General features: G+C 44.7%; 1 protein-coding gene across 1 annotated transcript in view; it reads right to left on the reverse strand.

Annotated features, from left to right (window-relative positions):
- OTUD4 (OTU deubiquitinase 4) overlaps nucleotides 1-18,523 on the reverse strand; it is a 442,490-nt gene that overhangs the window by 329,652 nt on the left and 94,315 nt on the right. The window lies entirely within an intron of this gene.

Genomic DNA, 18,523 nt, shown 5'->3' on the forward strand with positions numbered 1-18,523 from the left:
TTTTCCATAAAACAATAACTCATTTATTAGTCATTAATTATCCTTCTCCCAGTTGGTTTTAGTATCTTTTTAAAAGGTCATTGGTTTTGTCAGAAGAGGCATGACAATAAGAGTGTGGTTGCATCGAAAATTCAGTACTGGTAATTCTCGCAAAGGAATGCAAATGGGTTTTTGCTTTGATTAATAAAATCTCTAGCTTAGGTCTTCAAACCAAAAAAATCTCAAGGGCAAAATAGTTTATATGTGGTACACCTGAAAAATAATTACCCTTGTTTGGGATGTGAAATGCATTAAGTCAAACAAAGTAAAGCTATTAGGCAAGTTTACGCCCCAAACCAAGTGCACTGCAGAAAAGTGCCTGCTCGGCTCCAATTTTCCACTATTAATCCATCATTTATTCCATCTTTACAAATTACTCCATTTTAATTACTCCGTTTTTCAATCCTCTTTATCCACTTTCCAGATCAAGGTTCTACATGTGGGGTTTCTTATGGCAATTTCCCATACTTCATATGTATAAACTGTGCCCATCCAGGCCTCTAGCTTAAACAAGACAGATGCCAGGGTTCGTTGCAAGCAGTGTTTATTTTTATCCCAATGCATTTCGGGCAGGATACGCCCTTCGTCAGGGGAGACTGTAATTTAACAATAGAAACAACTATGTTATAAAACTGATTGATATTCTTGCATTTATAAAAAACATATTTCATTAGATGTGACTTGTACTCATGCATTTCAATCTACTTGTTCCAATAATAGGTGTCTGCACAATAAAACAAAATAATTACTGTGATTCATGATACCTCCTTCTTAACATACATCGGTATCCGTGCTGTGGTAATATTCCATGTTCATAAACGAAACCTTTATATCACCTCACGTGCACCTGCGCTTGCTGGAAAATCTGTGTTTTATAGAGCTCTTGTGATAAACCCATATTGCGCGCTAATGTCTCCCACTATGTTTCTTAAATCGAACCTACTCGCCTTATAACCATCTGACCCGCAATTACCTACACTTCACCGTGTGATTCCTCAACACCTCCCACAAACCTCTAGTTTTTTACCTGCGCGCAGTTTGCATTTCAGACTGATTAATAATTTCCACAATCACCGTGTGTAACATTCAATACTTCACGTCCTGTTTCCCCCATTCTTAGACATTAGTTAGTCCCGCAGTCAATCACGTACCTGCACTGTGATTAAAATATCTCCATTCAAACGGTTCGCAACGTGAGTCTTAACCCAGTGTTGTGCAGCCTGCTTTTAAATCTTGCTCGACTGGCCTCCTGCTTTGTAATTGGTGCTCAAGTCCTAATTATCGCTCCGCACTCCAGCTGAACATGATTGCCTACATGTGCACACTACATAAACCACAATGCAAATCATCTAAATATGACAATACTCAATGAATAATATTAAACAACGCATAACTTCAATCAGCAATAATATTTCATTCATAATACGTGTCCCTGAGGTGTTGTCCAAAAAAATGTCTCATGTTTAAAAACGCCACTTGGTATCCGAACCAGAGTGTTTACTCCCTCTCAGTAGAACGTCTTGGTTTAATCATTTTTTCTTCTTGCGTTTTTCTCATGACTTCTTGTTTTGTAGGCGTATCCTGCCCGAAATGTATTGGGATAAAAATAAACACTGCTTGCAACGAACCCTGGCATCTGTCTTGTTTAAGCTAGAGGCCTGGATGGGCACAGTTTATACATATGAAGTATGGGAAATTGCCATAAGAAACCCCACATGTAGAACCTTGATCTGGAAAGTGGATAAAGAGGATTGAAAAACGGAGTAATTAAAATGATGGAGTAATTTGTAAAGATGGAATAAATGATGGATTAATAGTGGAAAATTGGAGCCGAGCAGGCACTTTTCTGCAGTGCACTTGGTTTGGGGCGTAAACTTGCCTCATAGCTTTACTTTGTTTGAATATAAGTGCAACCAGGGCAAAGCACTTCATCAAGTTGCACGCATTCTTTAAAAAGATGGATTAAATTGGAATATCGTATAAATATGGAGTGCATCCCGTCTTCTCGCATTGCTAAGTGCATTAAGTCGCCAAAACAGGAGCACAGCCAAGAAATAAGCATGTGCAAAACATCCAAAGAGCACACAAAAAGATATCATTACAAAACTAAAACGAGACAAAATGCAAACGGGTACCTTGGCGATTCCAGAGTGGATAGTGTCCCAAAATATTTCACTTTCTTCCTGTTCAATCACACCCACAAACTGGAGCTTATTTTTCATCAGCGATATCCACTATCATATACAGTAACCAATTAGGTTCTGCAATTTTACCTGGTTTCTTCAGCGTACACAAAATGGATACATATCACACCAGATATTAGCTGTCACAGATTATGTAACAGATCTGCCTCAAATTGAAGGAAGGTTCCAAGGAATGCCACATAGTTGCAAGCTGATCCAATAAAATTGGCTTTGCCCAAACAGTCAAAAGTTAGACGTCATGCTTGGGCCCCTGCTGATCACACAACTTTTCCTTTCACTTGGTTTGACTTCAAGAGTGCATCAGACATTGCTAGTTCAGAAGGTTCACAATACAGGTGTTATAGCTGAGAAACATTTAAACTTTGCATACCATGCGAACATAGTTAAAAGTGTGCCTCCTGCTGCAAATATTTCCTCTTATTCGCCCAAAGGCTTACCTTGACCTTCACATGGTCCTGTCTCTTCTGCCTAACAGCATCCTCATGTGGCTCCTTCAGAAATCTCTAGACAAGCTTCATAGCGTTTAAACTTATAATGTGTGGCTCATTTGTGCTCTAATACGCAATTACCACATTACAAATGACCTCAACTCCTTTCACTGGCTCTGGATTAAAAAGAGATCTCCCTTTTAGAATCTGAGTACTGTTCACAAGTCAATCTTTGGATGCCAAATAACTTGTATAATCTACTTGTGTTTTAACCAAACAGAAAAGTGTTGGAAAAGACTACATAAAATCAGAAGAGCCTAAAAAAAGCATCTCTTCCGCTTCCTTTTACTTCTAAATTCCTCCAACCTAGCCCAGTTCCAAATACAGGCCGCCACTAAAACATTCAAATGTGTTTAAGATCAGCAAACATTCTGATCTCAACTGTTTTTCCACCTTTGGAGATGTTTGCCATGTTTCTTCTATGGAGAGTTCCCAGAACATTATCACTTGCTGGCACTTGTATTACCTACAGCAAGCTCTCGGACATGCCCTGTGGGATTTTTGTACTTTATAAAAACTCTGATTAAATAGATCACAGCTCTACGCTATGAGGTGGGCTTTATCTATTTGTCTGGTTAAAATCCCAGAGTCCAGCTAAATGCCTTGAGGACTCTTCCCTCCCCGATGTGTTCCCTTTCATGGACATGGGCTGCTTTTAGAATTCGAATGCATGGACAAAGGACTTTTTACCTTACAGTCTTCAATCCCTGCATTCACAGCTTGTAAACTGTGACCTGTCAAATAAATATGTATTAAGCAGATTGCTGTGCAACTGCCTGTAAATGGACAATTTGCAATGCAATGTACTAATATTTAGGGTGAATTGCAAATTGCAATCCGGTTTACAAGCCAATTTGCACATATTTGTTTTGCGATGCGGAATCATACATTTGACTCTCAGTGCTATTGTGTTCAGACCATAGAGTACTACCCAGGCAAACACAGCATGTTTTTTGCATTCCCTTTGAGCATGCAGGGCAATTACATATCTTAATTACTTTTGGGTACCTGTTCGTATAGTTCAAAATTCTTTGGCAAAGGACACGGTGAACCCGGTGGTGACTTTTTAGCATGCCCTTTGTACACCCAATTCACAATGAAACATTTAAAAAATGTTCTGTAGGCTCACTAATTCTCAGAAGCAGAGACTTAAGGAAGTGTGTAATCCATCACATCTCACGAGGCACCCACTATTATGAGATTATTGCAACTCAGATGCTCTTCAGTGTGTTCTGCCCTGTATTGGTGAATTTTCGTTGTCTGCTACAAAGATGCTAATCTGCTTTTTAATGCTAGCTATGTTTTTACCATTTGAGAAACATTACTTACTTTTTAAAAACATTTGTCACGTTGTTCTGCAAAATACGACTCAGTAGTGCCACCCTGAAGTCTGTGACACAGGGGATTCAACTGAATCTAGTTTCACAGAGTAGATCAGCCCTATACACTCCACCTCAGTCATGCCCCTTTTCCTGAATCACAAGCTCTACACTTTGTTTCCGGGTGTCAGCTCATCTTGGATTGTAGCTAATGTTGCTTTACTTTATCTGGTGTCATGTCTAAGTGGCTATGTTTTACACCTGTGCCCTTTGTATTCAGGTTACTCCACTCAAGAGTGGCTTCAAAGTGCGACTAAACTGTAGCAAGCAGTGCTCACCTGACTCCAGGAAATGTGCCTCGCCCAACCGGGCTTCTTAAATCACTTAGTGCCTCACTGTCTCCTCTGAGGGAGGCGGAGCACTTCGCTGGGACTCAGAATGAGGCATTGTTAGTGTGTGCTGGCCTTCTTGTTGCTATCTGGCTTGCATGCCCTTTTTAGGTTTCGCTGGAGGGCGGAGCTGTAAGCTCCGCCTCCAGAGAAATCTGTAGTTTCTAGTATGGGTGACTTGAACACGCCCCTCTGCTTCATTGGCTAGCTCCATAAATGGAGGCTAGCCATTGGAACAGAGAGGCGTCCGTCATGGCTGGACCAGATTCGGGGGCGTTCCCGAGAATCTTTGGCTTTTGGCTACGTCATGCTACGTCAGCCAAAAGCCGGGAACGCCCCCGAATCTGGTCCGGCCGGGCCGTGCTTGCTGCTGTCCTGCCTTGTAGTTTCATTTTAGTTCATCGGTAGCCTTTATCCGTGGTGCTTTTGTCGTCCTTCTTTTGTGTTCACAAACGCCTCCTACCTTCCACTTCCTGTATGTGTTCAGCTGGAGCAAACTCTCGCGAGAGCAGTTAGTTTTGGTGAGAGCTGTAGCTGTGCCGGGTCGGATGTTTCAAGCTCAGTGTTGCTGCTCGGCAGCAGCGTGTGTGCATCGCCTATGAAGTGCTGGCGGCAAATGCAGAATAACAGGAAGACAGGGGTTCTTTTAGGCGCACTAGTGTGCTCAGTTCGTAGCAACTTGGGTGACCGCTATTGTGTTGAGAGGGACATTTAGTACCCTAGAGTTGCCCGGTCCCCGGTGAGCCGCCACCATGAGCGGGCGGCGGGTGTGCCAGAATTGCGGCTGTGCTGATATAGACGTGGACCAGGCCCGCGGAGATGCTGTGTGCACGGGCTGTGGCTCTGTTTTGGAGGACAACATCATCGTGTCCGAGGTGCAATTCGTGGAGAACAGTGGGGGAGGCTCCTCAGCCGTGGGACAGTTCGTATCATCAGACGGTGAGTGCTGAAGTCTTCCTATTCGAGGGATTTAGGGACATGCCATAATTCAAGGAATTGTAGCACCCTTTCGTATGTATGCACGTTAATTCGCTGCACACATGGACGACACATGAAGGGTGTGTATGCATGCAAAGATGTCAATTGAGCCCATCCTTGAGGCACGTGGCAAGTGTGTATGTAAACACGGATTTCACATCCTCCGTAATCATAAAACACAATTGTGGCATGGACAGACATGCTATGTCGCATTATCTTCACGTAGTAAAGAATCAAGTTTCCGTGTTCTGTATACAAGTTGAAGATCACTTACACAGAGGTCCTGGACAAGCAATATAGAAACATGCACGTTTTCTACATCACAGTCAAGAAAGGCAGTGCCAGCAAACTGACTCACTACATATCCTCTGCAATCTGAATGCAATTGATATGTACAGTGTGCATGTAAACAAACATACATTATATGTGGGCGAGACACTGACAGCTAAATCCTGAAGCTTGGCTCAGCTCGAGGTCTTGTTGGACCCTCGAGACCTTAACGGGCCAAACTTTCATACTGCTTGGGTCTTCCTGCCTCCCTCTATCTAGGATGTGGCGTTACTGCCAAGCAGTTTCGAGAGTCTGCTTCTGCTCAACATCCTGAGTTTCTGGTCAAATCACTTTATCTTCTCCTGCCTATAAACCATGAACATGACTGTATTTTAGTTAACGCTAATTTAAAGCGCTCCAAGTTCACGCTATATAAAAATTGCAGAAAATGCACAAAGGTAAACAAAAAAAAGCAAAGCCTTAACAAGTGGAAAGACAAATAGATACCCATTTCCTGGCTGATTTGTGCAAAGTAAAACGAGAAACCCTGAATAAAATGTGTCTCCCCGCTTACATTGTGTGATCTCAGGCAAATATTTTATTTAACTAAAACTTTTTACAAAAAGTTCTTTCAAGTATGTGAGTAAAGAATACCAGTTGAACAAAACCTAATTTCTTGATTTAATAGACTATAATGTTGCTCTATAACTATCTGGGTTACTTAGTGTTTATCTGAAAATTGTCTTGCCTCTTAGTGTGCCAATGGTTCATGTTTAAAAACTATAATTTTTAATGAATACTTCTCTGCTATATCGGGATTTATTAATGTCAAAGCTTCAAATTTTGAGGAAATACACTTCCTTGAATTTTGAAAAGGCCTTATCATATTTTTCATGATTTTTGTTATATGGTTTACATAGCAAACCTTTTCATGCCTCTGCTCGTGCATGGTCTCCAAGATCCAAGCCAGACCCTTGGCTTGTCTCTCCCTGTAAACCTCTTGTCTCGCCCACCTCTAATATACATAGCCTTTCCCTAACTCTCACTGAATGTAGGAAGGATCATTGGAATTATGCATTGGTGTTGACTAGATTTAGTGCCAAGAAGAGAGAAAGTATGAGGAACCCATTGTAGTCATGTTAGATTGCTATTTGTTATTTTAACACACAGTACTGTATGGAACACCACTCGAAACCTAGCAACAGCTTTAAACAATTTATAGGGGATAATGTGTTCACTTAAAATCATGCATGTGTGCAGCCGAAGGGTCAGCTTTTAACCCATACATAAGGCAGCCTGGGAACAATGATACTACTATGAATGCAAGTTCAGCGAACATCACTAAAGACAGCGGGGCACCTAGGCTGCCCTAGTGGCATAAACAAGGCAGGATATAAACCGCATGCACAATGGCACTTCACTTATTCTAATTACGATTGATTTTAGAACACTTAGCACCTTATAATAAATTTGAACTAGTCAATAGAGTCAATTTTATTCATTGCTTTTTACGTGTTTGACGAAATTATTGTATGTAATATTTTGATGGTTTTTATTAACTTATATTAATAAAAAGGTTGATTGGAATGAAACTGCAACACAAAGTAGTTGTGCTCATAAGGTTTGTTCCTTTTTAGATGCAAAAAGCATTTTTGTTCAAATTTACAAATTGTGTCGGATGGTAGATTAGTGCATTATGTAGAAAGTGTGGTAAATTGTATGTACAACTCACTTCCATTAGCTGCACCGTCTGAAGACTACTTATGCATGACCTGTATGTAGCTAAAGAAACCCTGATTTTTCATCAATACACTGAAGTCCCACAGCACATATACGATGTACACCGAACACCAGAGCCAGGCTTACTATTCTGCTTCCATGGAGGAAAAGTAGCACTTGGGAAATGTAAATATATAACCATCTTTGGCGAGGACAGGTGGCATATGGGCCCTGTGGATAGAGACACAAGGCTCAGAGGCCTGTGCATTTTTGGGATAACCGGACGTGAGAGACAAAGTTTGCAGTTAGTGAGTGTGATTGTCTTGAGCCTCTAGCCCTGATGATAGCTATAAGAAAATTTCTGCTTTGATAGATATCTGATAATTTCACTTTTCAAAGCCATTCATAGTTAAAGAAGCGAGTGTGTGGGTGTGTGTGTGTGGGGAGGGCTCTGTGTGGGGGCTCTCTGTGGGTGTGTGTGTATGGCATTTGCGAGAGATTAAGCTATTGGCATTGTAAATGACAATGCCATTTATTTATCTGTTTTCAAAACCAACACATAAATAAAAATGTTGTCATTTACAATGCCAATAGCTCTAACTTTTGCAAAGGCGAAACCATTGCATTGTAAATGCTTGTTAACGTTTTGTCATTGCCTTTCACTCGGCTGGATGAAGCTGCCTTTACCCAGCTTCATATGCTAAGGAATAATTATTAACTTGCAGCTCTAGTTCTTAAGCATGAGCATTTTCTTTGAATTTATAAACAGTACAATATACTCATGCAGTTGCCGGATTTAAAAAAAAAAATTGAAAAAATATAGTTTTAATTTTGAAAAAATTGTACAAGACATACTAGAGAAAGCAACATTGGTTGTCTTTTTAAAGTTAGCAAATTAAAACAAAATCAGGCAAAGTCAATTTGAAAACAACATTTAAAGCGAAAAACGAAGATAGGAATGGTGCTTCCATCATACTGTTTTATTAAGTGAAAAAACTGTAATTGAGAGATCGAGGTGAAAAAGAGAACGAGTAGACTAGTACCAAAAACAAACTATCCATCAACTATAGTATCAAGACTATCCCCAAAATACATGGATTGGTGCATGTTGACAGAGAGGACAGTGTACGAATCCAGAGGGTGTTTCAACAAGTGGACACAGATTTGGGAAAAATGGAATGAGTATAGGGGAGGAATTTGTGAGCCCCCGCAGCTTAGACGGAGACAAGATCAGGGGGAGAATAACCGTAAATTGGTTAAATATGCAATTGTCTGCGAGCTGCTAGGAACCCTGGTCTGTTGTAAGAATGTATGCCAGCGAAGCACACTTTGGCGCCTATGTTTGTAAAGTGTTTGCACTATATAACTTTGTCTTTAACAAAAAAAGTTAAAAAATAAAAAAAGACTACCTCCAAAATGTGGATTGGGGCACCCGGGCCACAGATCGGTATACGGAGAATAATTATGCAAACAGGTTACGATAGAAAGCTTCAGTCACAGTGTACCTATTTTTTGAATCAGAGTCCGTTTATTTGCACTTGACAAAATTAGGAAGGGATTTCCAGTTAGGGTGCAGGGGCATTTATGGAATTGGTACATCTCTCATGAGAGCATATGGGGCGGAGAAGACTCCGGATTTAAAAGGTAATAGACAACAGCTCTAGAGTTGCTTAGACTTACAGTTAGGAATGAAAGAGTATTGGTCCGGGACTTATTTATGGAGAACTAAATTCAATTGTATCTAGTGTGTGCTGCATTCAAATTCAACACAAGTATTTAATAGCATGTAGAGAACCACCACGTACCAAGGATATATTTCAAAGACATACAATGAATATGAAACAGGAGCGCCAGAACAATTGTAATTAAATAAAGTCTGTTTATTCTATATACTAGAATTAAATCACTATTTTATATTTGATATAAGGTTGCAAAAAGGAAAAGAAGGGGGAATGGGCGTGCTCGTGATGGGTAGGTGTAGGTGAAAGTCACTGTTTAAAAAGTACACAATTCAGATAATTTCCACAACAATGTCTGAGCGTGATGCAGACAGTATGGGAGAGCTCACAAGTTTAAAGTTTCTGTTTTGTTATTTGTTACCACCTCTGTGCCTGTTCATTGGAGCTGTACCTACTTTTTCAGGGCCTTTGGAGATCGAGGTTGCTGCACCGCTGACTGTCTTTTACCCTGCCTTGAAGCTGCTCCACCCTTGCTGCTGGTGGTTCTCCTTTGAGTGTGCCTGTGGCTCTGTTTCTCTGTCAATGTCAGCAACATCGCAGGTGCCTCTCTGGGCCAGTCTATGAGACCCAAGTGTCTGTGTATTATACCCTTTAAGGGAGTGTTTTCTTATACTTGATGAAGTGAGTAAGGTCATTCACATTCCCCTGACATTACGCCTGCAGGAGACTCATCTGTCGCCTCTTTAGTCGGATAAACTTTGGGGAGGGTTGTCAATAGTAGCCTTCTGCCTGTTGCTACTAGGTGATACTACTGGTCCTCCACCTTTCCCCGAAAAAGTGTGGACTTGCCAACCTCTTCAACAAGTCCTTTTCTTTTACTATCTTGAAAACTTGGAATGACCCCTGGGTCGTTATGTGTTTGTGACGTTCAGGACCTTAAACAAGACCATGATTGTGAGCTCTCTGTATGCCCCCAACCAGGACCAAGTGTCCTTTCTCCCCTTGCTGCCGCAGCTCCTGGTGAAGTTTGGTACCACTTTAGTGGTTATTGGGGGGGAGACTGGAACATGGCAAGGTATCCGCACCTCGACCGCTCAGGTCCACTAGATAAGGCCAATGCAAGAGATAGCGTAATCCTGCATGATGTCCTGGGAGCTCCTGGACTGATTGACTCCCTGGTGTCCGACAAACCACTGAGACAGGGAATACACCTTTCGATCCTGTATTCATGGGAAGTGCTCTAGGATTGACTTCCACTCTACTTTACTCTAGCCGCTGGGCTGCAAAATAGCAAGGGGGGTTCTCAGATCATGCCCTGGTGCTACTGGAGCTCGACCTTGGCCATATCTCCCCTCCCTTGAAGCGCTGCAGGCTGAATCTCTCTCACTTCCAGACACCAGGTGCCAAACAACACAGGCACTTTCGCAAACAGCTTCCTTGGGCGGCTGGAAAGGCTACTTCAAGAAGTGCTTTGGTGAGAGAATCCGCGCTCAGCAAGCAGGTGGCCCAGGAAAAGCAGGCCCGACTGAAGGGGAAATATTCGCTCTCTGTGAGAGACTTTCAAGAGACACATCTCCCAGATCTTCTTTGTAGACTAGAGTGTTTCAAATTTGAATGTAATACTCATTTCACCTGCCAGGAGGAATACGCCCTGCTTCATCAGCGGTGGTAGCACTATGAACAGGGGTGAAGGTGGGCAGGATGCTGGCCGCACAGGTGTGCCAATGGGAGGTGAGTGGTTCCATTCAGACTATCCGAGGGGAGCCGAAGGAAATTCTGGCACACCTGGTAGAGATTGCAGAGGCGATTGCTTGCTTTCTTGGAGCAGTTTATTGTTCAGAGGCTCCTGCTGACCAGACCTTGGAGCAGGATTGTCTCAGGGCCGTCCGACTGCCCACCTTGTCAAAAGTAGACAGTAAGTGCTCCTAGAGGGTAAAATCACAGAGGATGAAATTGCAGAAGCCATTCATTCCATGTCCATTAATAAGGCCCCAGAAGACGACGGGTTCCTAATAGGGTTCTATAACATTAACAAAGACCTGGTGGTCTTACTGCTTTTCAAATTCTTTAAAGAGCTGGAAGGCTCCAACACGCTCCGCCCCAAATATAACAAAGCACTCAGCCTAATTTTGAAGCACAATATGGATCCCACTAGTTGTACGAGATACCACCCCATTTTGCTTCTCAATGTGGACATGATGGTGTTTGCAAAAATTCTGGTGACTCGTCTCAAGCAGGTGAACCCAAATCTTATCCATGACTACCAAGTGAGATTCATGTCCAGCCGCTCCTCACAAAATTACACGCGCCTCCTGGCAAATGTTCTGTGGCATGTCCATGGTGACAGAGACGATAAGCTGCTTCTGTCTCAAGATGCCAAGAAGGTTTTCGATAGGGTAGAGTGGTGATACTTATTCCACATGCTGGACAAGGCTGGGTTCTGTTTTTTTGGCCAAGGTCAAATGGCTTTACACCTTCCCCCACCATCAGGTTGATTGCATAGTCACTGGTCATGAACCTTTCCTATCCTAAGGTGAACGAGGAAGGGATGTCCATTGTCCCAGCTCTTGTTTTCCTTGGCATTGGCACTCTTAGGAGCTGCCATCCGGCAGTAGGCCTGTATTGATAACCCCGAAGGGCGAATGCAAGATTTTGCATTAAGCAGATGACATTTTTCTATCCGTGAGTGAAGGTGGTGGGAGGGGTTCTGTTACGCATCTCATTTCTTTGATTGACAAGTTTTTGGTCTTCCCAGGTTACAAGATTAATTGAATCAAGAGTGAGGCGCTCCTATTGATGCCCTGTTTACCGCAACCCACTTTGGCAGCTTTTGGCTTCACCTGGAAACCTAAGGGACTGAAATATTTGGGCCTCCTGATCAACAGGGGCCTTTCTAATATGGCTCAATACTAACAGGAGCCTCAGGGGGAAAAGAAGCGAAAAAGACAGGCCGCTCCCCACTCATTGCATTATCTACAAATAGTGGCCCGCCCTAGTGTATTGTGGGGTAGACAACCCCAAATAGATACTGCTGTTGCTACTGTAAGCCAGAAGATGCCTATCAACCTTCTCTCTGTGCGTGCTAATCCTAGTCACTGTCTTTACTGCTGCGCATTTAAAACCCTATGTGTGTGTGTGTGTGGCCCACAGCTGATCATCTCACCTCACTACACCTTTCTACTGTGAAAAAGGGGGAGGGGGGTTGACAGAGCCTCACGGGAGCAACACCCAGGGGAGGATATGACAGGCTGGTAATCGCCTGAATCCCCACTTATCATCATCAGCTTCTGTCAACCATGAAAGAAAAGGGGATAAAACGATGTGCAATGAACCAAAAAAAACATGTGTTACACGTGTTAAATGACCCTACGTAGTTTGACAAATCTCCAACCGCTAGAGATCTGCCAGACCACTGTGTAAAAAGAGCTGAGCTAAACTGGCAACTACTCCTTTATTCTGTGCTGTTTGCTCACTCTATTAAAAACTACAACCGACATGTTTCATCACTGTTAGAACTGGCTATTTCTGGTAGGCTAAGGCTGACACCAAAGCCAGGCAGAAACCACCATTCTAGTCAGGGCGAGGGAGTCACACGCCAAGATAACCCCTGCTCACCCCCTTGGTAGCTTGGCACGAGCAGTGAGGCTAAACTCTGAGGCAATGTATAAAGCATTTGCGCCAGCACACAACAGCAACAACATCCTAGGCGCACCACAAAAGGAACTCCACACAAGGTTATATAAAAATAACTTCTGTATTGTCAAAATCACATCAGATAGAAATCACACATGTACATTGTGCCAACTGGCACGGGCAATATTCATAAGGGATTATTTACAAGACAGGGCCACATAGGCCACTGTAAAATCAGCACTTAGTAGAAATAGAAATACTGTCAGAAATTAGAATAAAAGATATAAAATCACTGTACCACAAAATAACAGTTATAAATCACATCCAGTAAATACTGGGAACAGGTAAGTACCACCTACGCAACCCTAAACACCTTAGGAGAATGTCACGCAGGGGACCAGGACCTTACTAGGACCACCTGTACTAAAAAGAACAACCACCTAAGTATCACACAGCATTTAGGGGTATAAGCACAACACATTACACATGATGCATGAAAACACATTCAACGGTGTAGTAAAGGGAAACACATGATGCCTAACAACATTCAGAGGTGTAAGACAAGGGAAACACATGATGCATAAACCTACACATTCAGCGGTGTTCAGAACAAAGCACATGATGCAATAAGACACATTCAGAGGTGCAAGAAGACACATGATGCCTAAAACATTCAGAGGTGCAGCGCAGGGAAAAGGAAGACACATGATGCCTAAAAACATTCAGAGGTGCCAGAACAATACAATAGCGCAAAAAGCACATGATGCTTAAAAACATTCAGAGGTGCAGGAATAATCACACAATTGCGCAAAACTTACATAAGCCACCACCTGTGGCAGTCCCTAGGCCAACTGGCCTTGTTGGGGCTAGGACGCCCTGTGTCTCAATGTCAGGGGCCTAAACGGTGCAGGTGCCCACTACTTGCTGGGCACCTGGGAACATCCCAAGACCTAAACGGTGCAGCTGCCCACTAATTGCTGGGCAGCTGGGAATCATCAAAAACTGCGCCAGGGCCCTCACTGGCCCTAGAATCAAAGCTGCGCCAACTGGGAGCCACACAGGCTCTGACACCAAACACTGCGCACGTTGGAGCCACACAGGCTCTGGACATCACACATGATCAAACGTTGGAGCCACGCAGGCTCTAAAAACACTGGTGTCCCCCAAGAGCCTCACGGGGCTCTAAATCTAACACTCGCAGGCAGGAGGGGGCGGGCACCGGCAATGTGCCCCGGCGCCCCCTCTAACTAAAAATGGCTCCCAGAGCCTTCTCAGGGCTCTCCAACAACCACGTGGACAGGGAGCCTCGGGGCTCTAAACAGAAATGCCCCACGAGCCTCTCTGGGCTTGCAACACAATGCCCCCTGGACGTTGGAGCCATCTGGCTCTCTCGAAATGGTGGGGCAGCCCTCTGGGGCCGCCCTAAGGCACAATCACACGGGGCTCTAAATCAATGTGCCCTTCGGAGTATTCTGGCTCCCCAAAGCAATCAGGCCCTCGTTGCAGCTGACCCCTGCCAACACGGTGGCAGCTGAATACCAAAAATGCGGGCACTGAGAATGGTGGGGCAGCCCACTGCCCTCCGGGGCCGCCCTGCATGTCCTTCCTGCTTTGCCCGTCCCACGCACCAGCCGTAGCCACCTCAGAGCCCGCCGTAGCCACCTCAGAGCCCGCCCCAGCCTATCTCACTCACCGGCTGCTCTCTTAGGGCGGGGCTCCTCTCGGACTCTCCGTCGCTCGGGCTCAGCTCCTCCTCGGGCGTCCTCACACGCCGGTCTCTTTAGGGCAGCGCGGGGCTCTCCTCAGCCACCGGAGCCCCGCCTGCCTCGGCCGCCATACTCTTTCCTACCCGGCACTCCTCCCTCACGGAGCACAGCGAGGCTCGGCTGTCTTCCGGTCAGCAGGCGGGACTTCCCTCAGGCCTTGCGAAGCCCCACCTCTGTCCCTACGAAGATCGCCTGACTTCCTGTGCTGAGGGCCGCCAATGGCAGCGCGGCCCTTGGCAGGGAGGCGGGCGCAGCGCCTCCATATCGATCTCCGGGCAGCGGCGGTGATTCAAAGAGGCACAACGAGGGGTGGGCACCCTCAGTTAAAAAGATAAGAGTAGAAACGGGGTGAGCACCCGTTAGACAATTAAATAAATGGGGTGGCACCCATCAATAAAATACAAAAAAAATATATATGCAAATAAGCATCAAGGGGAAGGAGCGCTTCCCTCTAAGGGAAAATGACAGCGCTCTGCCCAGTAAGTAAAAGAAAGCGCTCCCAGGCGCTAGAATACAAAATAAAGCGCTCCCAAGCGCTAGATGCCAAAATAAAGCAACCAAGTCCTTCAGGAGTCCAGGGGCTGGACAGGGCCCAGGGATTCCCCTGGGCCCAAGCAGCAGCACGCCCCTGGCAAGATTCAAGTCCAAAAAAACAGGAACATTTTGGAAGGGGACACAGCCCCTTCTTATACACAGAAAAGTCTTTGAAGTCTGTGTGCCGGCAGTGTGAGAACCAGCTAGAACTGGTTATAGGGAAGTCCTTTCAGTATCAGGGACAGAGGTGACAGTCGCCCATGCAGTATTGAATAAAGGCTTGGGATATGTCCCCACCCCCAAGCATGACAGCTTTCAACTAAGAGGGGAACTCAATGGTGTCCTTAGAAAAATTAAACTGTGTAAATTATTCGAGGGCAAAGAGAAAACACCTACCGATATGATGTTCTGTACAGACTTACGGCGAACATCCACCTTCACGCCCCTTAACCATCAAGTGGGCCCTGATGTGGCTGTGTTCGAGCAAAAGGTCTTGCAGGACATCACGGATTTGGAACAAAAACAACACACCCCGAAATACAGCAAATATGTCCAAAGCTGATTGGATGGCTGTGAAGTCTCTTCAAGAGAACGATTCCATCACCATCAAACCGGCCGACAAGGGCGGGGCGGTGGTGGTGATGAACATCATTGACAGTGAAAATGAAATACATAGACTCCTAGGAGTTAGGGATCATTACCAACCGCTCGCCAGAGACCCCACCGAAGAGCTAACAACCATCATACAAACCATGGTAGCAACCGCACGGGAAAAGAAGTGGTTAACAACCAAGGAAGCTGAATTCCTGATAAATCCATCACCCAGGGTACCAGCATTTTATATAGTGCCTAAAATTCACAAGGCACAACACCCCCCCCTGGACGGCCGATAGTCTCAGGCATTAATTCCATACTCGAGCCACTTTCACAATTCACAGATTTTTTCCTACGTGAATATGTGGTTACACAACCATCCTATGTGCAGGATACCACTGGCATTCTGAGGCATCTGCAGACAGTAACATATGATCCTGAGGAGCAATTTCTAGTGACGATCGACATCGAGTCACTATACACGAACATACCCCAGGAGGCGACGCTGGTGGCAGCAGCTCGCTCCCTGGGGGCATGTGAGTGGTTTTATGACACGGCATTGACTTTCGTGCTGCAGTGCATTGAGATTGCATTGACACGCAATTTCTTTGCGTACAAAGAACAGCTGTACCTGCAGACGTCGGGTACCTCGATGGGGGCAACTTTTTCCCCCAGCTTGGCATGTATATATGTCGGGCAGTTCGAGACCAACTACATCTACCACGCATCTAATCTCTTCCAGGGGAACATTGTCCTCTGGAAGAGATATATAGATGACATTCTGTGCATCTGGAGGGGATCCGCAGAGGTACTGGACCAGTTCCTCAATTGGTTGAACAGTCTCGACCGGTGCCTCAGATTCACATGGACTGTGGATCGACAAAAGGCTACATATCTGGATTTGGACATACAGGCCAGAGACAACAAACTCATAACAACAGTCCACCAGAAACCCACGGACAAGAACTCTCTGTTGCATTATGAGTCGTTCCACCCCAGGGCCTTGCAGGACAATCTCCCAGTAGGGCAATTTATGAGATACCGGAGGTACTGTTCATCAGTCGAAACTTTCCTAGACCAGACTGAGGAACTAACGAGTAAACTTATCACCAGAGCTTATCCACAAAAAATTGTGAAACAAGCAAGAAAGCGGGCACTCAATACCCCTAGGTAAGCCCTTCTTGAGCGACGGACAAAAGAGCAGCAGGAATGCATCCCAGTAGTAACTACCTTCGGCCCCCATTCTACCAAGATCCGCCAAATAATCAGAAAACATTGGCATCTACTGAGCACGAATTCCATGCAAATGCCTCAACCGTGATTCGCTTTTAAGCGATCGTCTAGTCTGAAAGACCGGCTGGTCCATTCACGTTCACAAGTGGCAGCGACAGACTCGAATATCCCGCCGGGTCACTTCCCCTGTGGGGGGTGTACCATCTGTGCCTTCACCACGAAGACCAGTTCAATCACCAGAGCCAACGGGAAGAGCTGGCATCTTAACAACTTTAGTAACTGCAACACATGTAATGTGATGTGATGTGATCTACAGGCTCTCGTGCCCTTGTGGCATGTACTATATTGGATTAACAACTAGAAAAATAAAAATCAGAATCCAGGAACATCTAAGTACACTTAAAGCAGCGAAACTCACTACCAAACTGGTGCAACATTTCAATGATCTAAAACATCAGCCCAGGGATCTCCGGTGGGTGGTGATTGAAAGAGTGAAAGGTGACCAGTATAACATGGGGAATAGATTACTCAAGAAAGAGGCACGCTGGATCTTTGAGGAGGCCACGGATCAGAAGGGCCTTAACGAAATTATTGAATGGAACAGGCTTTCAGTAATTTAGGTGCAGCCAGAATAAGAGATCCCCTTTTTGAGTTTTCACATAAATACTGACATGCCTCCTATGAGTTTTTTGGGGGAAAATGCTTCACAACTCATGGGCTGGAAAATATTAGAAAGACAACAGATAATTAATAGCAGAATAGTTTGAAATCTAATTTGACATGGGCATCATGATACAGCTTCGAGCATAGGGACCACGGCAGTGATATTGTCCCGGTAGCCATCCAGCTATCATGAATAAACAGCTACAATGCCAGTGTAATTATATGTAAATACATCCATACTCGTTGTCACATCTAAGTACAGGTTTTTAGGTGCCACTCACAAACAGTATGTAATAAACAAAGGTTCGTTATTATTTATTTTCCGGTAACTATGAAGGCTGGACACAAGTAGTACCGATGCACCTCCAAAACATTACGATATATAGCATACTCAATCAATATCGACCCTTTCAAAGATGGCCGCCAAGCAGACCGGTCACGTTGATCACGTCCTATAGCCGTAGAGTAATATGCCGCTATCACGTGACCGGAACATCCAAGTTAAGAATCGCACACCGGATGCACCCGGGGAGATGCAGGGTGAGCGGAAGCCAGTTTTGCGTGCACTAACGGGGTTTTGCATACTTACATGGGGAGGCAGACTCAACATAGCCAGTACACTCGACGCTGGAATAAGGGGCGCGGACACTGTGCCGTTCTTCGAACACATAGAACGGAGCATGACATGCCCAGAGGGAGCGAGGCTGTAACATCACCACGCGCAAGTACCGACCTATAGTAGGAACGGCACAATGGGAGTATGAGGAATGAGCCTCACTCGGCGGCATGTAGGAAGGAAGGAAGGAAGGAAGGAGGATTTATAAAGCGCGATGGCTACCCAGGGGCGTCCCAGCGCTGCGAAAAGATTGGGTTGGGCAGGAGGGGCTGGATTATGTGGGGCTGAGAGAAGATTTAGACCGGGGTTTTGCTGAAAAGCCAGGTTTTAAGATGTTTTCGGAAGGTGAGTAGATTGGATTCTGATCTGATTGGGAGGGGGAGAGAGTTCCAGATCTTG

This window comes from Lissotriton helveticus, chromosome 2_1 (assembly GCF_964261635.1).
Source record: "Lissotriton helveticus chromosome 2_1, aLisHel1.1, whole genome shotgun sequence".
NCBI lineage: Eukaryota > Metazoa > Chordata > Amphibia > Caudata > Salamandridae > Lissotriton > Lissotriton helveticus.